The sequence below is a fragment of the Felis catus genome, chromosome A3 (genome assembly GCF_018350175.1).
Source record: "Felis catus isolate Fca126 chromosome A3, F.catus_Fca126_mat1.0, whole genome shotgun sequence".
In the NCBI taxonomy this organism is placed as follows: domain Eukaryota; kingdom Metazoa; phylum Chordata; class Mammalia; order Carnivora; family Felidae; genus Felis; species Felis catus.
The window spans coordinates 67460664-67483272 of NC_058370.1; the positions used below are offsets into that span (position 1 = coordinate 67460664).

At 38.4% G+C, this 22609-nt stretch overlaps 1 protein-coding gene across 1 annotated transcript in view; it reads right to left on the reverse strand.

The window, feature by feature from the left end:
• LOC109498160 (translation initiation factor IF-2-like) overlaps positions 1–22609 on the reverse strand; it is a 243517-nt gene that overhangs the window by 85492 nt on the left and 135416 nt on the right. Inside the window, exon 5 of the mRNA XM_045055102.1 lies at positions 16619–16768. The gene's annotated coding sequence lies outside the window, so the exon portion shown is untranslated. The remainder of the gene's footprint in view (positions 1–16618; positions 16769–22609) is intronic.

Here is a 22609-nt window from a genome sequence, read left to right on the forward strand (position 1 = left end):
GTTTGTTTGTTTCTTCACTTGTTTGTCTAGTCCTGCAAGAACTGAACATATTTAAGTGATGATTGAAAAATGTCTACAGAACATGGCCACCATGTTGGCATCTTAATGAACATGCAGGACCCCAGACCCTACCCTGAATATTTGAATTCAGTAGACTGAAGATGGAGCCCAAACACATAATTTGTGGGGCCCCTTGTTTAAAAAGCAGGAAAAGTGCTTTATCCTTTCTTATGTGTTCTCTCTCTCCATCTGTCATGGTGCTCTTTAGTTGTTCTTTAAGGTTTCACTCCCTCAGGCACAGGGATGTGGTGAGCAAATGCAGGCCTCAGAGTGCTCCACTTGCCCTGGGCCCAGCACTTGAAAAAGTGCTCAATGTCAGTAGTCACCAGGAAAATTCAAATTAAAGCCACAATGAAGTACTACTCACTAGAATGGCTTAAGTTTAAAAGACTAACCATACTACATGCTACCAAGGATGTGTTGGGAGTGTAAATTGGTTCAGCAACTTTGGAAAATTTGATAGTAACTACTAAGCCTAAACCTACCTGTGATTCACCAATTCAATTCTGTATAATTGCAATGCCCATCAAAAGAGATACATAAGAATATCCATAAAGTCCCAAATTACTCACAATAGCCTGAAACAGGAAACCCTCAAATGTTCATCGGTAAGAGAATGGACAAATATAATGTGGGATATTCATAGAGTAGGGTACTATGCAGCTAAAAATAAATGAATGACTCATATAATATCATTCACAGATGACATTATGCTGAGCAAAAGAAGCCAGATACAAAAAAGTTTATATGACTTCATTTATATAATTTCAAGAATAAGAAAAACTAAGTGTTGATGATAGTAATCAGAATAGCATATACCTTTGGAGGGGCTGAGACTGGAAGGGATCATAGGGAAGCTTTTGAAGTGTTGGAAATGTTCTGTATATTGGCCTGGTGGGTGGTTATGCATATACACATAAGTAAAATTCTTCAAACTTAGGATTTTTGCACTTTACTGTATGTAAATTATACCTAAAAAATAAATAAGATACTCCACTGCTCAATATAGCCAAAAGTGCTTCAAACCTTGAAGGAAAATGACTCAAAGGAAGATTCTAGTATGGTATGAATTAGATGCTCTCTTAGTGGTAAATCACAGTGGGTTACCAATGACGAGGGTGTCATATGGTGATATCCAGGACCTATGGACTAATGAGACTGGCTAACATAGAACTGCTTGAATTCACTTGAATGACATCCTAAATCCAGCAGAAGATGGGGTGGGGAGAAGGGTCTTTCCCAGACACCAAAGTGGTTATAATAATCTCCCACCATTTCCCTTCTTCCCAGACCTGAGCAGTAGAGGAGTGTCTGAGGAGCAGTAGGATTTGGAAATCCTGAAGGTGAGCATGTTACAATCTGAGATCTGGGAGGCATCTACATGAAAGGTGAGTGCTACTGGTCATTTCTGGGCTTCTTCAGCAGAACCCCCAGCCAAGCATAGAAGCCTGGTGGCAGCCATGAGGATCTGATTGGGAAGATTTGCTAAACTTATGAAGTGACAGAAAGATTCAAATAAAATAGCCAAATAAACATCAATTCATGTTTAATGTTGAGTGAAGATACTGAGAGTTAAATTTCTCCTGTGTTTTATGCCTCCTTCTGTCTCTACAGAGCATGGGGGCAATTGTGATAGGAACCAGGAGTTAGGGTGAGGAAAAAGGGCAATGAAAGGACTTCATTCCTGTTTCCCTTTCTGCTCAGCTGCAACCCTGACTTCTTCCATGGCCTGGAGATAACCAACTCCATCTAAAATCTGAATCTATGGGGCACCTGGGTGGTTCAGTGGTTAAGTGTCTGACTTTGGCTCAGGTCATGATCTCACAGCTCATGAGTTTGAGCCCCATGGCTCAGGTCATGATCTCGTGGCTCATGAGTTTGAGGCCCACGTCGGGCTCTGTGTTGACAGCTCAGAGCCTAGAGCTTGCTTTGGATTCTGTGTGTATGTCTCTCTCCCTCTGCCCCTCCTCCGCACATGCTGTTTCTCTCTTTCTTTCTCAAAAATAAATAAACATTAAAAAAATTAAAAACTGAATCTATATCCTCAAGGGAAAGTGGAAAGCACGGGAAATGAAAGGGATCCTTCATGAACTGTGCTTGTTCCTTGCAAGGTATTTCAGGCAAGGTTGGGGCTGTTTACTGGCTGGTAAGATTCCTTCCTAAAGGATCCGTGGTGCCCTCTGGAAGTAGACTGACTCACTAACTCAGGTCTTGCTTCCTCCCTGGATTGGACTTTTCTATTGAATTTTTGAGATCAAGTGAAATAAAAACTTGTCACTAGGCTTAGTCTGCTCACTCTTAGTGTGCTCTTTTAGGAGTGTGGAGTTGGTTCCAGCCAGTCCTGAGGTCTGGGTAGAAAATATGAATGTTTCCTTTGAGAAACAATATTAGCTTTGGGTTTGCTTCTAGCATGTGTTTTGGGTTTTTTCCCAGAGGTTTCAGTGAGGAATAGTGTGTCTCAGAGGTGAAAATTAAAAAAAAGCATTTGAGTTCTGTAAAATCACAGTGAATTGGAAACTATGTAGTTAGTTTTTTGCTATAAACATAATTTTTTTTTTAATTTTGTGTTTTTGTTTTTTTTCTCTCATGGAAAAAAATGTGGTTTTATATACACATACACTCTAAGGGGTGGGGGACGGTGTTCAGAACAAGATGTTTCTCATTCCATTTGTTTCAAGCAATAACTCAGAGGCTCTGGAGAAAATAAACCATACATAAATAGTAGAAAACAGACTGCATCTTGTTGCTATGGCAACGCCCTACTTATATCACATTAAGCTGATTCATGTCTTTTCTCACCTCACTGTTAATAAATTATAGTGGCTGATGAGAATTAAGTTGGTTCCAAGAGTTGGCATGGACAAGTTGCACAGTAATATGTCATTCAATCCTGGATATCCCAGAATCTTTCTTGGGGTAGGGTGGAGGAGGAGAAAGCTAGTTTTTATCTCATAATGTATTTTTGTAGATTATTTTATTGCCTTTTTTTTTTTTTTTTTTTACTGAACACTATGTAAACAGGAGTCTTAGGTTTAGATAATGGTTGCTTCCTAGCTGCTCTGTAAGGCAGATTCTCGTAAAATGAGCAAATGCACATGAGCAATAGAGCTTGGAAAGTTCTCTGCCCCCTCATCCTCTTTACTCCTATGAGCTTGGGGAGTTTCAACAAGCCTCTATTCTTTTCAGCTGCCTTAGTTCATATACATCCCCATGTCCATACATGCATAAGAAGTAACAAAGTGAAAAAACAGGGTTAAACCATAGACAATAAACTAGGGAAAATATTGGCAATACACATAACAGGTAATGGACTAATTTCATGAATACAACACCAACAACAACAAAAAGCCACAAGACAATGAACAACTTCTTGTAAAACCAACAAACCAATGGATAGCCCACTAGAAAATGGCCAGAGAACATGAAAATCAGCCCAGTGCAAAAAAGTGAGACCAGTAGCCAACAAATATCCAAAAATATGCTCAATTTCAATCATTATTAGAGAAATTGAAATGACGAAGAGATGCAAATTTCTCTCCAAAGTAGATACAGGAACATTAAAAAGCTATGTGATCTGGAATTGGATATGATGGAAGGAAAGAAGCCCTCTTAGACACAGTAAGAGCAGATTTGGAATAGCTTTCATGGAAATAAGTGTGGCTGTACTTATCACAGTTTCAAGTGCATATACCTTTTGACCCAGAAGTTCCACTTCAATGAATTCATTTATAAATATGCTTGCATTAGTGATTACAGATGTTTTTACAAGGAAGCTCATTGCAACATTGATTGTAATAGCAAAGCAAACAACAACAACAAAAAACCCCAACCTAGATGGGACTTAAATGCCCATCAATAGATGACTGATTTTAAAAAATTGATTCATTCATACTACACAGCTGTTTGAAAGGGGAAGAATTTGCAGCTACAGAAAGATGTTAATAATACAACAAATGAAACTGCCAAGTTTCAGAACTGTATGCATCACATGATCCCATTTATGTTAAAAGATATAATACATATATATGCTATTATATACATAGAAAATTTCTGGATGGAGCTGTTTCTGTGGAGTGGAAATAGGCAGTGAGATGGCAGGAGATACAAGCAGGAGTTTGGGAGACTCAGAAGAATTGAGAAAATGTAACTTTTATTTTCTACCCTTCTTTACTGTTTTAATTTTTTTAGCATGAAGATATGTTAGTTCTATGATAAAAGGCCTTTAAAAGTCAAGTGCACACACATATGCATGTATGTGTATATATATGTTGTCTCTTTGTCGCTACGATGACTTAGAAGATGTATAAGATAGTTCTGTCCACAGTCTAGGTAGGAAGATGCAAATGTGGGAAAAGTTAACAAAAAAATACAAAGAATATCACACACAGATCAACCATGTGCCAATGATGGACACCTACAGTGGTATTCTAAAAGATAAGAAGAGGAAAATCACTAGGACTACAGTAGGTACAGAAGATAAGGCATGAACAACTAGCAGCATCTGGGTGCAAGACACCTCAGGACGTCACAAAGGGGAGTGCTTGCTATTGTCAAGACTGGTGCTGCATCAGCCTTACAAGTAGTGATTCACCCTCTGCAAGGCTCCTCATTGGCTGTAAGTAGTACAAGACCGTGCTGAAAATGATACCTGCTCTGTCTTTGGAAGCTCCCTGCCTGCTGGCTGTAAAAAGTGCTACTGGCTGATTCCTGTTAGGAAACGTCCAAGGCAGGCTAATACAGAGAAACTGCTTCCTAGTTAGTTGACCTTGTGCATAGATCAAGGGGCCAAACTGCAGGTGGTGTTAATCCTTACTACTTGGACCTAGTGCCTGAAACTTTGCATTCGTAGGAAGCTAAGAATAGTGGTTAAGAGTATGTAGAGTTGGGCTGGATATAAACCCTAGGAGGAAAATAACCTCATCTATCTGTGTCATGTTTTCCACTTCTGTAAAATGAGAATAATTATAGTAGCAACAACCTCATAGGGTTGTTGGAGGATCACATGGCTGAATAACATCAGAGTGGAAGAGTAGTCTCTGGACACACAGAAGTTTTTCACAATATTACTTACTCTTACTGGAGACAAGAACATCCTAAAAGTTTTCAGAGAGAAAAAACAATCACATATGGTGCATTGGGAATAAGTAGATTATCATGGTGACCTATCAGTAGTAATGTTAGAAGCCAGAAGGAAAAGGAATAATGCCCACAAAATTAATTTCCACTTAGAATGCTATGGCCTGGAAAATTGAGCATGATGACATAATAAAGATATTGCCAGTCATGCAAAGTCTCAAAACTTTTCAGCAGAGTTTCAGGCACTAGGTCCAAGTGGAAAGGATTAAAACTACCAGGGCCTTTCACAGGAAGCTACTGGAATATGTGTTTCATCAAAAGGAGGGACTAAATCAAGAAAGAAGACAGGAAAACACAAAGCAGAGCACCCAGTGCAGGAAAGGAGTAAAGGGACTCACAGGCTGAGTGTTGTGCCTTGGCCAGGGGAGCATCACAGCAGATTGGCAGGAGGCATATGGAAAGGGAGGTTATCCAATAGATTTGACGGCATGGGAAATTGTACTGAGAGGCACTCTACAGAGCTATTGGGGAATATTAGAAGACTTAGCAATAGGTTCAGGGAAAAGTAAGCAAATGAAAAGATGAGGCAAAGAATAACAACAAAAAAATCAAAGCAACTTGCAGGAAAGGAAATGTCATAAAAGCATTACCAAACTAAAAGGCAACCAACGGAATGGGAGAAGATATTTGCAAATGACATATCAGATAAAGGGTTAGTATCCAAAATCTATAAAGAACTCATCAAACTCAACACCCAAAAACCAAATAATCCAGTGAAGAAATGGGCAAAAGACATGAATAGACACTTCTCCAAAGAAGACATCCAGATGGCCAACCAATACATGAAAAAATGTTCAACATCATTCATCATCAGGGAAATACAAATCAAAACCACAATGAGATACCACCTCACACCTGTCAGTATGGCTAACATTAACAACTCAGGCAACAACGGATGTTGGCAAGGATGTGGAGAAAGAGCATCTCTTTTGCCCCGCTGGTAGGAATGCAAGCTAGTGCAGCCACTCTGGAAAACATTAAGGAGGTTCCTCAAAAAATTAAAAATAGAACTACCTTATGACCCAGCAATTTCACTACTAGGTATTTATCCAAAGGATACAGGTATGCTGTTTCGAAGGGGCACATGCACCCTAATGTTTATAGCAGCACTATCAACAATAGCCAAAGTATGGAAAGAGCCCAAATGATGTCCATCAATGGATGAATGGATAAAGAAGATGTGGTATGTATGTGTGTATATATATATATATATATATATATACACACACACACACACACACACACACACACACACACACACAATGGAGTATTACTCGGCAATCAAAAAGAATGAAATCTTGCCATTTGCAACTATGTGGATGGAACTAGAGGGTATAATGCTAAGCGAAATTAGTCAGAGAAAGATAAATATCATATGACTTCACTCATATGAGGACTTTAAGACGCAGAACAGATGAACATAAGGGAAGGGAAACAAAAATAATATAAAACCAGGGAGGGGGACAAAACATAAGAGACTCTTAAATATGGAGAACAGAGGGTTGCTGGAGGGGTTGTGGGAGGGGGCATGGGCTAAATGGGTAAGAGGCATTAAGGAATCTACTCCTGAAATCATTGTTGCACTATATGCTAATTTGCATGTAAATTTAAAAAATAAAATTAATTTAAAAAAAGAGCATTACCATTCAGCTCAGCAGTGTGTAAGATTTACTTAACATAAAGATGACTATGGATTTTTCTTTTAAAAAAAGATACAGCTATTTTCAAAGAATGGGGAAAAGAGTAGAAAGTTTTTGAAAGTTAAGATCTTCAGCTACCATAATAGGGAAGCAATAGATTATATACAAGAACCAAAAGAAGCAGCATCCAATTTCTGACTTGGAAATATGGTGACAACAGAAGAAACATCAAAGGATGCCTTTGGGGCTGAGGAGGCAGAGGAAGGAAGGACAGTGATTGTTTTTTGTTTTTGCTTCTATCACTTTTAGTACTATTAGACTTTATAAGCTACATACATTTTTAAGTACTTGGCTAATCTAAGTTTCCGACACTTCTGAAATGACAATGCTTTTTCCTTGGTTTGGTGTCCATGAGGCCCTGACCAGTGGATGTCTGAAAATCAGCTGATATGTTTAAAGATTTTGTTCTCAAAAAGTAAGAAGAGTAAAGGACATTTTTATTGTCATTACTTTTCATTTTAACTTTCTAGATTTGGCCTTCAAGAGATTTATTAACTCCTCAAACTTTTATCACCTTATATTCTTAGTTGATTTTAAATGTTTTTAAAGGCATAGGAAAAGATGGGAAGCTTATGTGACTATGACAGTAAAACCAGGACAGTCAGGGGAAAGGAAGGCCATAGCTCAATGTCACAAGGATGAATATGCTTTGAGCAATGAGCAGTATGCCCTGGATGTAAAGATGGTTAAACATTGGGAAATTTATTAATGTGATTCACTATATTAATAGATTGCATGAGAAAAATTACGTGCTCGTTATAGTAAGTACAGAAGAGAGATCTGATGAAATTTAACATCAATTATTAATCAAAACTCTTAAACTAAAAATACATGGGACTTCTTTAACTTGAGAAGGGACATTTTTCAAAAACTAATAGCAAATATCACTCTTTATGTGAATGCCAGGGGACATTCCTCAATTTCTTGGGAAAGCCCATTAAGATCAGGAATAAGACCAGGAGGATCAGGGTGTTTGTTATTCAACATTATTCTGAAGACCCTTGTCAAAATAATAACATAAGGAAGTAGGAAGACATTCAATTATAGAAAAGAAAAATACAAAGTTGTCATTATTTGTAGTTGATATGGTCATCCACTAAGAAAATACAAAAAAACTAATTGAAAAATGTAGGAATAATGTGAAAGTTTAATAACAAGTCTGATTACTAGATAAATATTCCCCCACCAACTTTCATATATGCCAAACATAACCATCCAGAAAACATAATAAAAATTTCTTTATTTGTGACAGCAACAAATACTATAAACTATCTATGAATAAACAGAAATTTAAAATATGATTCCTTAAAAAGTTCACAGACAATGGGGCAAAACCATAAACAATTGGTAAGAGGGATGTCTTATACTTTTCTTGAAACTTTTCTGTACTTTAAAAACTATATTGAAACAAAAGTTACCAAAAAATTCAAGAGAGGTATAAAAGAGAATGGATGATGATGAAAGGAAAATGAATGATCTGAACATATAAATGGAATCTTTATCTCGCATCCTTGAGCAAAATGATAAAGGGAAATCAAAAGTAAAAAGGTGATCCATGAAAGGCAAAGCCAAAGGTCCTGGGAATCATAAAAGTTCCAGATGGATAAAAACAATGATTGTAGCAGGTAAAATTATAAAAAGGAAGAAAGGAAGAAAGGAAGAAAGGAAGAAAGAAAGAAAGAAAGAAAGAAAGAAAGAAAGAAAGAAAGAAAAGAAAATAGAGAAAAAATCTCCTGAACTAAAAAATGTTTTCAGGTTGAAAAGTCAGTTTTCAGTTGAAAACTGACTGGGTGGCTCAGTCAGTTAAGCAACCAACTTCAGCTCAGATCATGATGTCACTGTTCATGAGTTGGAGCCTCACACGGGGCTCTGTGCTGACAGCTCAGAGACTAGAGCCTGCTTTGGATTCTGTGTCCTCCTCTCTCTCTGCCCCTCCACCACTCATGCTTTGTCTCTCTCTCTCTCCTTCAAAAATAAATAAACATTAAAAAAAATTTAAAAAAGAAAGAAAAAACTCATAAAGTGGTGGGCAGAATTCAGGAAAAAAAAAACAACCTGGCCACATCTCAGTGAAATTTCTAAACCCTAAGAATGAAGAGGAGATCTTACAAGCTTTCAGACAGAGATGTAATTGCCCAAATGAAAAGATAATCAGGCCAGGTTCAGATTTCTCATCTGCATAATTTGACTCTAGATTTAGGGAAACAACATTTAGATGCATTTGAAAGAAAAGGACCATGAGTTGAGATTCCTATTTTGAGCCAAGTTATCATTATATATGAAAACAAAAGACAGACTTTTCAGACATACAATGGCACAAAAAATATATAGACATATGCTCTTTCTGAAGAAATTTCCAAGAAATTGCTTGGGAAGTACTCCAACCAAATAAAAATGAAATTCAAAACAAAGATCTCAAAATAGGGTTAGACTATAATATATGAAACAGTGGTAAACCATAAACTAAACACAATTAAATCTAAATGGCTGATGCTAATATGATTGCAAACTGCTGTGTAAGGATTAAGAAAAGATTCTTGGCAACAGAAAGAGCCATTCTATAAGGAAGTATGTAAAAATAATCTGAAACTAAAATTTTATATTAGTTTAATAAAAAGAAAAACAGAAATGGGGGCAAAGAGGAAGGAGAGAATGAAAGAAGTAAAAAAATTAAGCATTCAAACAGTTTCATCTTGATGGGAAGTATAGTTACGAGTTGATTAACCCAGCAGAATTCAGGAAAGGAGAAAAGAGGTAACATAGTAAAGTATATTAGTAGATGTAAAATAAGATGAAAGCATTAAAATTTATATAAATGGATTGAATTCTCTATAAAAATAGACTCTGAAATATTTTCTGTCAAAAAAAATGTACTAGGAACAAAATGATAAAAATTGGAAATAAAGAGTCAAATAGATCATGCAAACACAAAGCGTTATGGCTTGAATCATAAACCCCTCAAAAGATATGTGGGAGTCTTAATCCTCAGAACATACTGTATTTGGTTCTTCAGAATGAGACCTTATTTGGATATGGAGTTTTTACAGAGGTAATCAAATTAGAATGGAGTCATTAGGGTGGGCCTCAATGCAGTAGGACAGGTATCCTTATAAAACGGTGAAATTTGGATGCAGACATGGGCACGCACAGAGGGAAGACCATGTGAAGACACAAAGGCAAAAGATGGCCATGTGGCTGCAGTGATGCATTTATAAGCCAAGAATTGCCAACACACACCAGAGGCTAGAAGAGATAAGGACCATAGCCTTATTGACACCCTGATCTCAGGCTTTCAACCTCCACTACTGTGAGACAATAAACTGTGGTTTGTAGGGTACCTGGCTGGCTCAGTCAGAAGAGCATGCAGCTCTTGATCTCAGAGTTGTGAGTTCAAGCCCCACGTGGGTGTAGAAATTACTTAAAAATAAAAAATCTTTGGGGCGCCTAGGTGGCTCAGTCAGTTTAGTGTCCCGACTATTGATTTCGACTCAGGTCATGATCTCACAGTTTGTGGGTTTGAGCCCTGCTTCAGGCTCCATGCTAAGCCTGCTTGGGATTCTCTCTCTCTCTTACCCTCCCCTGCTCACACGTGAACACACACTCTCTCTCAAAATAAATAAATGAATAAATAATAAATAAAAAATCTTAAAAAATTCCGCGGGGGTGCCTGGGTTGGCTCAGTCAGATGAGCGTCTGACTTCAGCTCAGGTCATGATCTCACAGTTTGGTCTGTGAATTCAAGCTCCGTGTCGGGCTCTGTGCTGACAGCTCAGGCCTGGAGCTTGCTTTGGATTCTGCGTCTCCCTCACTCTCTGCCCATCCCCCACTCATACTCTGTCTCTCAAAAATAAATAAATGTTAAAAAAAAAAATTCCGTGGTTTTAAGCTACCAAGTATTTGGCACTTTGTTAGGGTAGTTCTAGGAAACTAATACACAAAGTAAGCAGGACTCCCTAAGTTACCATCTGATAGGATAGATTTCAAAGCCAAAAACATTAAATGTGACAGAAATGAATATTTTATAAGGATAAATAATAGAGCCCATCAAAGAAAATATATGTTGATATGTTGTTACCAAACATCAACACAGAAAAGTATTTATGGCAAAATGGCTCAGAAACAGAAATGTTGATAAAACTACTCTCAGTGGGGAGGCGGTAATACTTCTCTTTAATAATTTGACAGCTCACATTGACAAATGGTAGATGAGGGATAAACAGGACTTGAATAAGACAAGCAGCAATCTGATGTGCCTCAGAGAAACGGGGTGCTAAGGAAGTCACACATTTGCACTCACAACTACTTAGTTATGTCTAAAAACTGTAGCTTCTCAATTCCTTATAATGATCGAATCTTCCTCACCAGCTTTTCCTCATTGGCACTAAAAGGAGTGGTTCTTACCTTTGCTAACTAATGGTACCTCAGTCTGTCTTGGGTCTTTTGTCTCTTTGGGGTGTATACTCAGAGTTCTGCATTTCTTCTTCCACACCCTACCACTCTCAAAAGGATATCTGCGATTCAGCAGAGAGGGCTTGGATCTATGTGGGCAGGACCCGGTGTTGCCTTCAGAGTCACCAGGTTTCTGTAATGATGTCCCTGATGTACCTAATTAGGGGGAATCCACTGCTTAGGTCTGTGGCTGGTAGCCTCCTTATCCTCCTCTGAACTCAGGCAGGCTCTAACAGCCCTGCTTAGGATTTGGAAGCCTGGTTTGCACATTCTTCCACGCCAAACTAACATCAGACCTCTAGCTTTTGCCATCCACCTACAGCTTCTGGGACCGGGTCAGCTCAGCCCTCACTCTGGAAGCCAGCCACCCACTTTGGAGGGGATATGGGAACTTCTGACTGCTTCCACACCACACAGAGGTTGAGGGAGACAAGGGGTCCAACTTGTGCCCTTTCTCTGCCTACCTTCACCACAGGACCATGCTTATATTATCACAGTCTGGCTTGTCCCCACATGACGGTGAGGAGGCCACACTTAAGTGGTAGATGTTCCTAAGAGTTCTAAATGGAAGGGAGATACAAGTCCACTCTGATGACAGCTTTTCTTTCTCGTTTCTTTTCTTTTAAAGTGTTTATTTATTTATTTTTGAGGTGGGGGAGGGAGAGAGAGAGAGAGAGAGGGAATGAATCTCAAGTAGGCTTACATGGCCAGTGCAGAGCTGGACGCGGGGATCGAACTCACAAACCATGAGATCATAACCCAAGCCAAAATCAAGAGTCGGAAGCTCAACTGACTGAACTACCCAGGCGCCACCTCCTTCTTTTTTTATTCCAGCTTTTCTGACATCTTATTGCTTGAAGCCACTATGCCCTACCATCAGGACCAATATCACCCTCAAAACCACTCTGTCCAAGGTGATAGCCAGAATAAGGTGGTCAGAACACGGTCTTTTCCCTTTTCCACTACAGCGGACAAGAGCAAGACAGAAAAAGTGATCTCCTAACAAGGACTTCACAGACTGAGTTCTGTCTACTTGTGGTTTACTTTAACCACAGCATGCAAAAATCCCTGAGGCCTGTATTTGGATATGCTAATGAACATAAGGAATTTAGAAAATCCTTTTCTCTCTAGTGAAAGCTTGATTTTTAAGAATATTGTTCTACTTTAGATTTTAAAAAATTCTATTTTGGTGATCAAAAGCTGAACATAGACTATCACTCTCTCTTTTTACCCTGCTGTAACTGTCCAAATTTTCACCTAAGGCAACAGATTACTCTGGGCAGTGGAAGATAAACACAAATATGGAAATGTGAAAGAGAAAAGCACATTAATTTAAAGCACAAATCTTATCCCTGTTTACACAGGGTTTCTATAAACAGGGAAAACACGTTCTTTTTGATTGCTTACAGCATATCCATAAAAATTGATCATGTACTTGGCCCAAAGAAAATCTTAATAGATTCCAGAGACATAAAGATTGTACAAGCCACATTCTCTGCCCACAATTCAATTAAGCTAGAAATCAACAGAAGAATATAAAAACATAACAAAATAGAAACACTTAACCGCGTTAAAATGAAAGAATGCTTTCTAAAATATCCCCTTCATCAAAAAGGAAATAAAACCTGAGATCACAATGTATTTAGACATTAACAAAAGGATAGCAATTTATAATAAAACCTATGGGAAATGGCAAAAGTCATAGTCAAAGGAAAATTTATGACCTTAAATATCTTTATTATTATTTAAAAAAATTTTTTTAATGTTTATTTATTTTAAGAGAGAGAGACAGAGAGAAATATAGAGCATGAGTGGTGGAAGGGCAGAGAGAGAGAGAGAGAGACACAGAATCCAAAGCAGGCTCCAGGCTCTGAGCTGTCAGCACAGAGCCCAACACGGGGCTCGAACCCATGAACCGTGAGATTGTGACCTGAGTCAGATGCTTAACTGACTGAGCCACCCAGGCGTCCCAATATCTTTATTATTTTATAAAAGAAAATATGAAAACAAATGAACTGGTCTTGTACCACAGTAGTATAGATGTCTAGGTGTTTCCTAGTCTCCTAAATTTTCCTGCAAAAAAAAAAAAAAAAAAAAAAAGGAAAAATCTAAAGTACAGAATTAAATATATTTTAAAAACCTATTCTTTTTTTATTAAAAAAAGATTTATTTATTTATTTTTAAGAGAGAAAGTGCAAGTGGAGGAGGGGCAGAGACTGAGAGGCAGAGAGAGAGAGAGAGAGAGAGAGAGAGAGAGAATCCCAAGCAGGCTCTGTACTGTCAGCACAGAGCCCAATGCAGGGCTCGAACCCACAAACAGTAAGATCAGGACCCAAGCCAAAATAGGACACTGAACTGACTGAGCCACCCAGGTGCCCCTTAAAAGCCCATTCTGAAAAGCACTCAATAGGACTGTAAAACAGCAAGGAGTGACCAGGGCAATATCTAAAGGAAAAAAGGGACTCAAAGAGTACCTAAGTCACATTTCCCTCAAGGACATTTGTCTAACTTGGCAAACTTAAGCTTAGGTTGATAGTCATGGCTTGTTGAAGCTTGAGGACAGAAGACAAGACCTAGAGACCCCTAAAATTGGTAACTCTAATAGGAAAACCTGCCCATTCCATTTAGGATCCTTTGTTGCAGCATTATGCCCTCATTGTAGGGGAAAAATTTAAATGTACTACCCTAACACACATGTACATATACACACACACATGACTTCAAGGAGTGTTGCACTGGCACTGAGCAGAACAGAAGGGGTAAAATGATCATTGATCATTTAAAACTGAGAGCCAACCCATAAGCAGAGCTAAACTCAAATTCATATGACCTAGGTAATCCCAAAAGTCTCAAACCATAAGTTCTAAACTAGAAGTGACTTGGGAGTCTGTTGAAAACAAACTCTCCCTGAAAAAAACAAAAACAAAAACAAAAACCCTCTCTATAAAATGTACAGTAAGGGGTTAACTCAGCTGGCTTGAGCTGCCCAAACCCTCTACATTCTAAACCAAGGGCTGTTCTCTGACCAGTTCTTTAGAATATCTTGCATGATAAGGATCTGATACAGGCAAGTTATCTTGCCTGATAACTGGGGCCACAGGCCACACCCAACAGGGTACACTAACAATGTGATTTCTTAATGTTTTTTTTTGTTTTGTTTTGAGAGAGAAAAGAGCAGGCGCCATGTGCAGCACAGAGCCAGACTTGGGCTCAAAACAATGTGATTTTTGGTGAGGGCATTGGCCCACACCACACCTGACTTTCAGAGACACGGACCACTGAATAACTAAGTTTGGTCACACAAGTGTTCTATGCCTACATGATGGAACCCCAATAAAAACCCCGGACTCTGGGGCTCATGGGTGGCTGAGTTGGTTAAAAATCTGACTTCTGATTTCAGCTCAAGTCATGATCTCACAGTTTATGAGTTGGAGCCCCCTGTTGGGTTCTATGCTGACAGCACGGAGCCTGCTTGGGATTGTCTCTCTCTCCCTCTCTCTCTCTGCCATGGTGTGTGTTCTCTCTCTGTCAAAAATAAATAAGAAAACTTAAAAAAAAAAAAAAAAACCCTGGACACCAAAGCTTGGGTGAGCTTTCCTGGTAGGCAATACTTCATTTGTAAATAATATTGTTGTACAGTAGAGAATCCAAATGAACATCCTGGTAAATTATTAGAATTAACAATTACAATTATTAGAATTCAGCAAGGTTGGTAAATACATCAATACACAAAAATCAATTGCATGTCTATGCATCAGGAATAAGAGTCAAAAATTTCTTAATCTAAGAAAAAGTACAGAGAGATGAGAAAGAAAAAGCCTACATACCAGCAAAGAAATAGAGCCTGGGAAATAAAATATAATTAAAGATTATTGGTGGATGGGCCAAATACATGAAAACTGCATAGGGGCAAGAAAAACTGGGGCATTCATGGAAATTTAGTATATGATAAAGATGGCATCGGGGCGCCTGGGTGGCGCAGTCGGTTAAGCGTCCGACTTCAGCCAGGTCACGATCTCGCGGTCCGTGAGTTCGAGCCCCGCGTCAGGCTCTGGGCTGATGGCTCAGAGCCTGGAGCCTGTTTCCGATTCTGTGTCTCCCTCTCTCTCTGCCCCTCCCCCGTTCATGCTCTGTCTCTCTCTGTCCCAAAAATAAATAAACGTTGAAAAAAAAATTTTTTTTAAAAAAGATGGCATACAAAGGGGAGAAGATGTACTCTTAATAAGCACTATTGGTACAGATGGCTTAATATTTCAAAAAACATAAAGTTAAAATGATTTATTTTTGCAACAAAATAAACTCGAGAGGATCTCACATATAAATTAAAAGTTAATAAAGGTGGTGCACCTGGGTGGCTCAGTCGGTTGAGCATCTGACTTCGGCTTAGGTCGTGATCTCACAGTTCACAGGTTGGAGACTCACACGGGGTTTTGTGCTGACAGCAGGGGGGTCTGCTTCAGATTCTCTGTCTCCTTCTCTCTCTGCCCCTCCCATGCTCATTCTCTCTCTCTCTCTCTCTCTCTCTCTCTCTCTCTCTCTCTCTCTTTCTCTCTTTCTCTCAAAAATAAATAAACATTAAAAAGAAATTAACAAAAAAGTTAAAGGCATAAAACACTACTGAAAACAAAATGAAAGGAAATATATAATTTAAAAAAATCATCTAAAGCATAAAACACTTAGGAATAAATCTAAGACAAAATATGATGACCTCTACTCAGGAAACTATAAAATGTCACTGAAAAAAATTAAAGAAGATCGAAATAGCCATGTTAATGAATTAGTAGATTCAATATTGTAAAGATGCCAATTCTTTCTAAATTGATCAATAGATGTAAATGTAAACCCATTCAAGATCCCAACAGGTGTTCACAGAAATCAACAAAGGTCTATGGAAGGGCAAAGATCCAAGAAGAGCCAAAATACACCTGAACAAAGTGAGTAGATTTGGTTAATCAGTTATGAAGACTTGCTAAAGACTATAGTAATAAGATGATCTGGTTTGGGAACAAGAAGAAAGAAATTGAAAAAAATAAGAGCACAGCTATGCGGGAAGCTTGATCTTTGAACAAAGCTGGCAAAGCAATCCCTGAGGAAAGAATAGACTTTTCAGTACATCATAGCAGGACAACTGGGCATCACATAGGGAAAAAACTAAATGAGGAACTTTGTAAATTAGATTTGTATTCTTTCCTGTTAGAGGATTATATACTTCTACCCATTGCCATATGATTTGTAATGCCTCCCTGTGCAAGGAGCATATGTTCCCAACTCACTGTGTCTGGCTTGAGCACTTGCGTATGCCACATCCATGGAGGTTATTTAAGTTAACAGGGTCTAGCTCTTTCCTTCTGCCCCAAGAATGGCATATCTCATAAAGGGCTGTCTTTTCTGCCTGGTTTCCAGAATGAGAAGACACATGGGGCCTGCAAGGAAAAAACACCGTAGGGTAGAGCTGAAGTAGCAAATCTGCAGTTGCTGACATTAATAAGAGCAATATATGTTGGTGCAAGCCACTAAAATTTTGAGGGTTGTTTGTTACTTCAGCAAAGCTGACTAATAGAGACATCCTGTTCACATCTTACATGAAAATGAATTCCAGGTGGGTGAAATATGTAAATATGAAAGCAAAAACAATAACAATTTTAGAAGATGATATGGGAAGTATGTCTTTATCAACCTAGCAGAGGGAAGATATCTTGTTATTTGTACTTTTCCTGTTTTTAATCCTATAACATGTCATTAGTGCTTTTTTGCAGTTAATGTTTGTTTTTTTAACTTTTTATGTTTTCATTTTGTTTTTGAGAGAGAGAGGGACAGTGAAAGCAGGGGAGGGGCAGAGAGAGAGGGAGACACAGAATCTGAAGCAGGCTCCGGACTCCCAGTTGTCAGCACAGATCCTGACATGGGGCTTGAACTCACCAACTGTGAGATCATGACCTGAGCTGAAGCTGGTCGCTTAACCAGCTGAGCCACCCAGGTGCCCCAGTTAATGTTTATTTATGTCTACCTGCATGTTTATTACTTCCGTTGCTTTTCATTCTTCTTGCATCTCACACCTACTTCAGGCATCCCTGTCTGTATGGGTTCTCTCCCTACATGGAAGAAAGGATTGCTTTCCTTCTCCCTGAAATATATCCTTTAGCCTTTACTAAGGCCCTTCGGATGATTTCACTTTTTGATGGTTTCATTTTTCACTTCTTTCTTTCACTTTTGTTTGTCTGAAAATATCTCTATTCCTTTCTTCATCACTCTTAAAAGGAATCTTTTCAGGCATAGAATCCTAGGGTGCAGTTATTTCCTTTCGGTAGATGAAGATATCCTTCCATGATCTTCTGACTTCCAATGTTGCTGTCCAGCACTGTGCTGTTAGTCTCACTGTCATTCATTTGAAAGTATTCTGTCTTCTGCGGATGCTTTTATGATTTTATCCTTGCTTCTGGTGTTCTCCAGCTTTACTATGCCATGTATAGTTACAGATTTCTTTGTATTTATCATGCATAGGGATTCATGAATATTCTTAAATCTGTACATTGGTGTCTTTCATCAGTTATGGGAAATTCTCAGGCATTATGTCTTCAATATTGCTGCACTCTCTTTCCTTGCACATATTAGTCAGGGTTTTACAGAAAAACAGAACGAACACTGCATGTGTGTGTCTGTGTGTGTGCATCTGTGTCTGGAGAGAGAGAGAGAGAGAGATTTTATGTAATTTGCTCATATGATTGTGGAGGCTTGGTGAGTCTAAAATCCAGAGTAGGCTGGCAGGCTGGCGACTTACAGAAGAGTGGCAGTCTGTGTCCAAAGACAGTCTGCTGGTAGAATTCCTTTCTGCTTGAAGAGATCAGTCTTCTCTCAGGGCCTTCAACTGATTTCATGAGGCCCATCCACATAATGGAGGGTCATCTGCTTTATTCAAAGTCTAATGATTAAAATGTTTATCTTGCCTTAAAAATGCCCTCACCGAAATATCTAGAATAATGTTTGACCAAATATCTGGGTACCATGCCCTAGGCAAGTTGACACAGTAACACCAACTATTACACTGTAGAACTCTATTCAGGAACATTTTAAACCTTCTCACTTTGTGTCTTTCTCTTTTTTATTCTCTATACCTGTTTCTTTCTGTAAAATTATGGCAGATTTTTGTGATCTACATTCTGCTTCACTAATTTTTTTTAATTTTTTAAAAACATTTATTCATTTTTTGATAGAGACAGAGCGTGAGTGGGGGAGGGGCAGAGAGAGAGGGAGACACAGAATCCGAAGCAGGCTCCAGGCTCCAAACTGACAGCACAGAGCCCAACACGGGGCTCAAACACACAGACTGTGAGATCATGACCTGAGCCACCCAGGCGCCCCTTCACTAATTCTCTTTATATTTAATCTTCTGTTAAACCCATTTGATTTATAATTTCAATTACCAAGTTTCCTTTCTATAAGGTTTATTTGGTTCATTCTCTAATATGCTTGGTCATTCCTCATGTTAGTGTTGTTGTTGTTGTTGTTGTTGTTTTTTAATTTACATCCAAGTTAGTTAGCATATAGTGCAATAGTGCAGTAATGATTTCAGGACTAGATTCCAGAGATTCACTCATGTTATTGTTCTTTATTCATTTCCTCCATAATTTTCTTTTATTTCATATTCTGTTTCTGATAATTCCTGTACCTGAAGTCTTTGATGAGCTGATGGCGTTAACTCTGATCTCTGCCGGCTTTCATCATATTGTCTTGTTTTCTTTTGTATATCATAGTTTTTTATTATATACTACATTCTATAGAAGTTTATCTCTGGGAATTTTTGAGGTCTGGAATGAAGGTAGGTTTCCTTCTGCCAGGTGCCTGAGGGCACATTCTGCCCAAGAACACTTTAAGCTAAATCCTCAGCCTGATCATGTAGATAAAGCAAATTCATTTGATTATAAATTCTCAAGTGAGATTTTGTTTACCCCTTTTACTTAGTAAGATTTGAGGCAGAAAATTCTCCTTGCCGTCTTCTGTGGTTTCTCTGGGGTGAATAGATTTATTGCTTGCTTGTCTTACATTAGAATAAGGGTGAGGCTTTTAAGGTCCTAATTTCATTATAGATGTCCCCTCCCAACTCTTGGGGTCCCTGAACTTTGTCTCTTGTCTTCAGTACCTATGAAGCCATAAAAACCAAAGTTTGTGTTTACCTAGTTCAGCAAATGCCCTCAATGAAAAAAATCAATTTTATTACTCAGCTTATATCTCTGGGTTATTTTATCCCTTTTCACTCAGTTTTTGGCCTGAGTATTCCTCACTTTCTTGCTAGATCACTAATGCATTAAAAAAGATGGTTGTAAATTTTATTTTATTTTATTTTTTATTTGTTTTTACCTGAAGGGTTGACCAGGTTACCTAGTCTGCCATACTTCAAGAAATGGACATAATTTCTGCAGGTGTAGTAACATTGGTGATAAAGCTGCAGTGGGCAAATCTTTATTAGATTTCCAGGTATTTCCGACTTTTGACTTGGGAGACAGACTGTCTTTTTAGCCAACTTCTTTAGAACTCCAATCTAATAAGTGTTTTCTTTACAAGATTAACTCTCAAACAGTGACTTAATTTCCAAGTCCTTCATGCTCTGTTAGGCTTAGGGGCACATAGCACCAGAGCTGAGTTACAGTTGATTTACATTGACTCTTTCTCTCCTTGCAACTTTGTAAATTTTTTTGTTACTTGAAAATGAGACATTATTTAAACAGAATGGTTTTTAAAATATACAGAATGAAGCAGAGAAAAATATATGTAAATGGTTAACTGTTTAATCCGAAAAAACATAGGTCCTTGGTATCTGTCTGGACACCTAAAGTCATGCACTTGTTGTGAATAAGTAAGTTTATAAATACCAACACAAGATACAATTTTCCCCATGAACTGCACTATATTATCATTGAAGTTTTAAATTCCCTCAAACTTTTAAATATTGTCTAAATATAGGAACAGAGTCTTTTATAGAACTATTAAGATAAATTAAAATAAACCTATTCTACCTTGTACAATGATTGATTTAACATTATCTGTAAAGTGGTCTGAAACTGCAAAATCCAGTCTATGCTGATGAGACCATGCAATTGTGCTTGCTCAAAAGTGTGAACAGTGGAGAATGACAAGTCACAGGAGATTGGCAGGGTTCCCCTGCCCTTCTGAGTGATTATCCAGCCTCAGAGCTGGAAGAAGTGTGAGGAGATCGTAGAGGAAGATACAATATGAATGCAGAAAGCCAAGGACCCACCTCAGAAGGTATTCTTGATGCTATAAATGCCTCCTTAAAGAATATGATCAGGGTGCCTGGGTGGCTCAGTCGGTTGAGTGTCCATCTTTGGCCCAGGTCATGATGCCACACTTTGTGGGTTCAAGCCCCGCATCAGGCTCTGTGCTGACAGCTCAGAGCCTGGAGCCTGCTTCAGATTCTTGTCTCCCTCTCTCTCTGCCCCTCCCCTGCTTGCACTCTGTCTCTCTGTCTCCCAAGAAATAAATAAATACTTAAAAAAAATTAAAGAATATGATTGACAACTGCCTTTTGTCTCCTTTGCAACTCTATCCATTTCCTGGCATGAACATTTAATGTATTTCTGAAACAAAGTAATTGTCTTTGAATGTAGGGTGATTCCCTGTGAGTTGAATAAGGAATTTATGCTAGGGCATGAATTTCTTCAGCTTGAGAGGAGGGTCAGCTGAGGCCACCTCCCCTATTAGTGTCACATTATCCAGACTGTTGAGTCAACTTTTACTTTTGGTGCTTTCTTTGCAGTAGTAGAAGCTACATTGCCTATTGCTTCATGGACATGCCTCTATAGACCTCCTGAATCCCATTTCTGTAAAAGGTAATTATTTCCAGTGCATTTCCTCACTGAATTTTTATTGTTTTATTTCTCACTTGAAAAGTAGTTGTGCCCTGGCCAGGAAGATGCTAAATAGTGTTGTAAACTAACCTCTCCCCGCAACCCCCTCCCCACAGTCTGTGTGTCTTTAGATAGAATATGGGTGACTTATCACATCATCAACCTCAAACGAAAGAGATTTTAACAATGGCTTGTAATTATCCCCAAAGTATTTTCTGCCTAAGAATAATTACTTTCTGAGAGTTTTACCTTTTCTTCAACAACATTAGAACGAGAGACTAGCTTTCTTTTTCTTTGCAGGGCTACACACACACACACACACACACACACACACACGCACACACACGATACCTCTTATACTTCTTGAGATTTACTGCATATGCAGCTGATGATGGAGAACAGCAAGACTGCACTGAGCTGGGGCTGGTGGGCAGCAGGCTAGGCACACCTCCTGGATTGGTGTTAGTGACTTGGATACCCCAGACTTGTGGCAATTTATTCACATTTGTGCTCTCACAAAATTACAAGGTTCTGCTTGTATCGAAACTTCAGGGCCATCCAAAGATAGTGAAGTCAGAAAACATTAAGTCTACGAATGTCAGTGACCAGGTATTTCCAAACATATGGAGTATACTTGGACTTTTATGAGCCTTCAAATAACTGGATCTCAGAGTTAGCATTTTACATAATTCAGTATATTTCTTTTCCATCTGTTAAAGTCTATAGAGAGCAGACTTTTATGTTTCTCTATGAAAGAAACTGGAGACTCAGTTCATTGAAATTTATCTGACATCAAATATCAAGACCAACCATGAGAATTGTTAATTTGCTGCTCAGACCTTTGCATTCATTGGCATTTTCTCTCCTTGGAGCATTAATTCTGAATACAAAAGAATCCATCAAATCTCTTTCCCTGCCAGTTTTGATAGTTGCTTTTAAAACAAGTTTTCCATGTTCTTATAAATAGCTCTCCTCAATGATGCAGTGTATATCCTTTCAGATATCAGAGAAAGAAGAGGAGTTTAATATCAGTAGTAAAAGCACCATATATGTGATATCTTTGGGAGAACTTCAGTTGTATAGAGTTATTCAGGCCCCAGTCATCCAGGCCTTTTGTTTTTCCTTGTATCTATTTTGGGGGAAATACTTCTCCTGATCACTCCAGTACTGGAAGTGAAGCCAGGGAAAAGATTCCTCAGAGTTATTATCTTCTCTATTCACCCAAGTTTGCTAAAAGGAAACGTTTTGCCCAACAGCATGAAATATGGACGCTAGGATATTATAGTGACTCTGGGATATCAGTGGAGATCCTTAGATACAAAGGAAAATTAGGTTCAACCTTTAGAATTTTACCCTTGTGTTTTGCCCTTCAAACAGCACACATATAAAAATTAATGATGA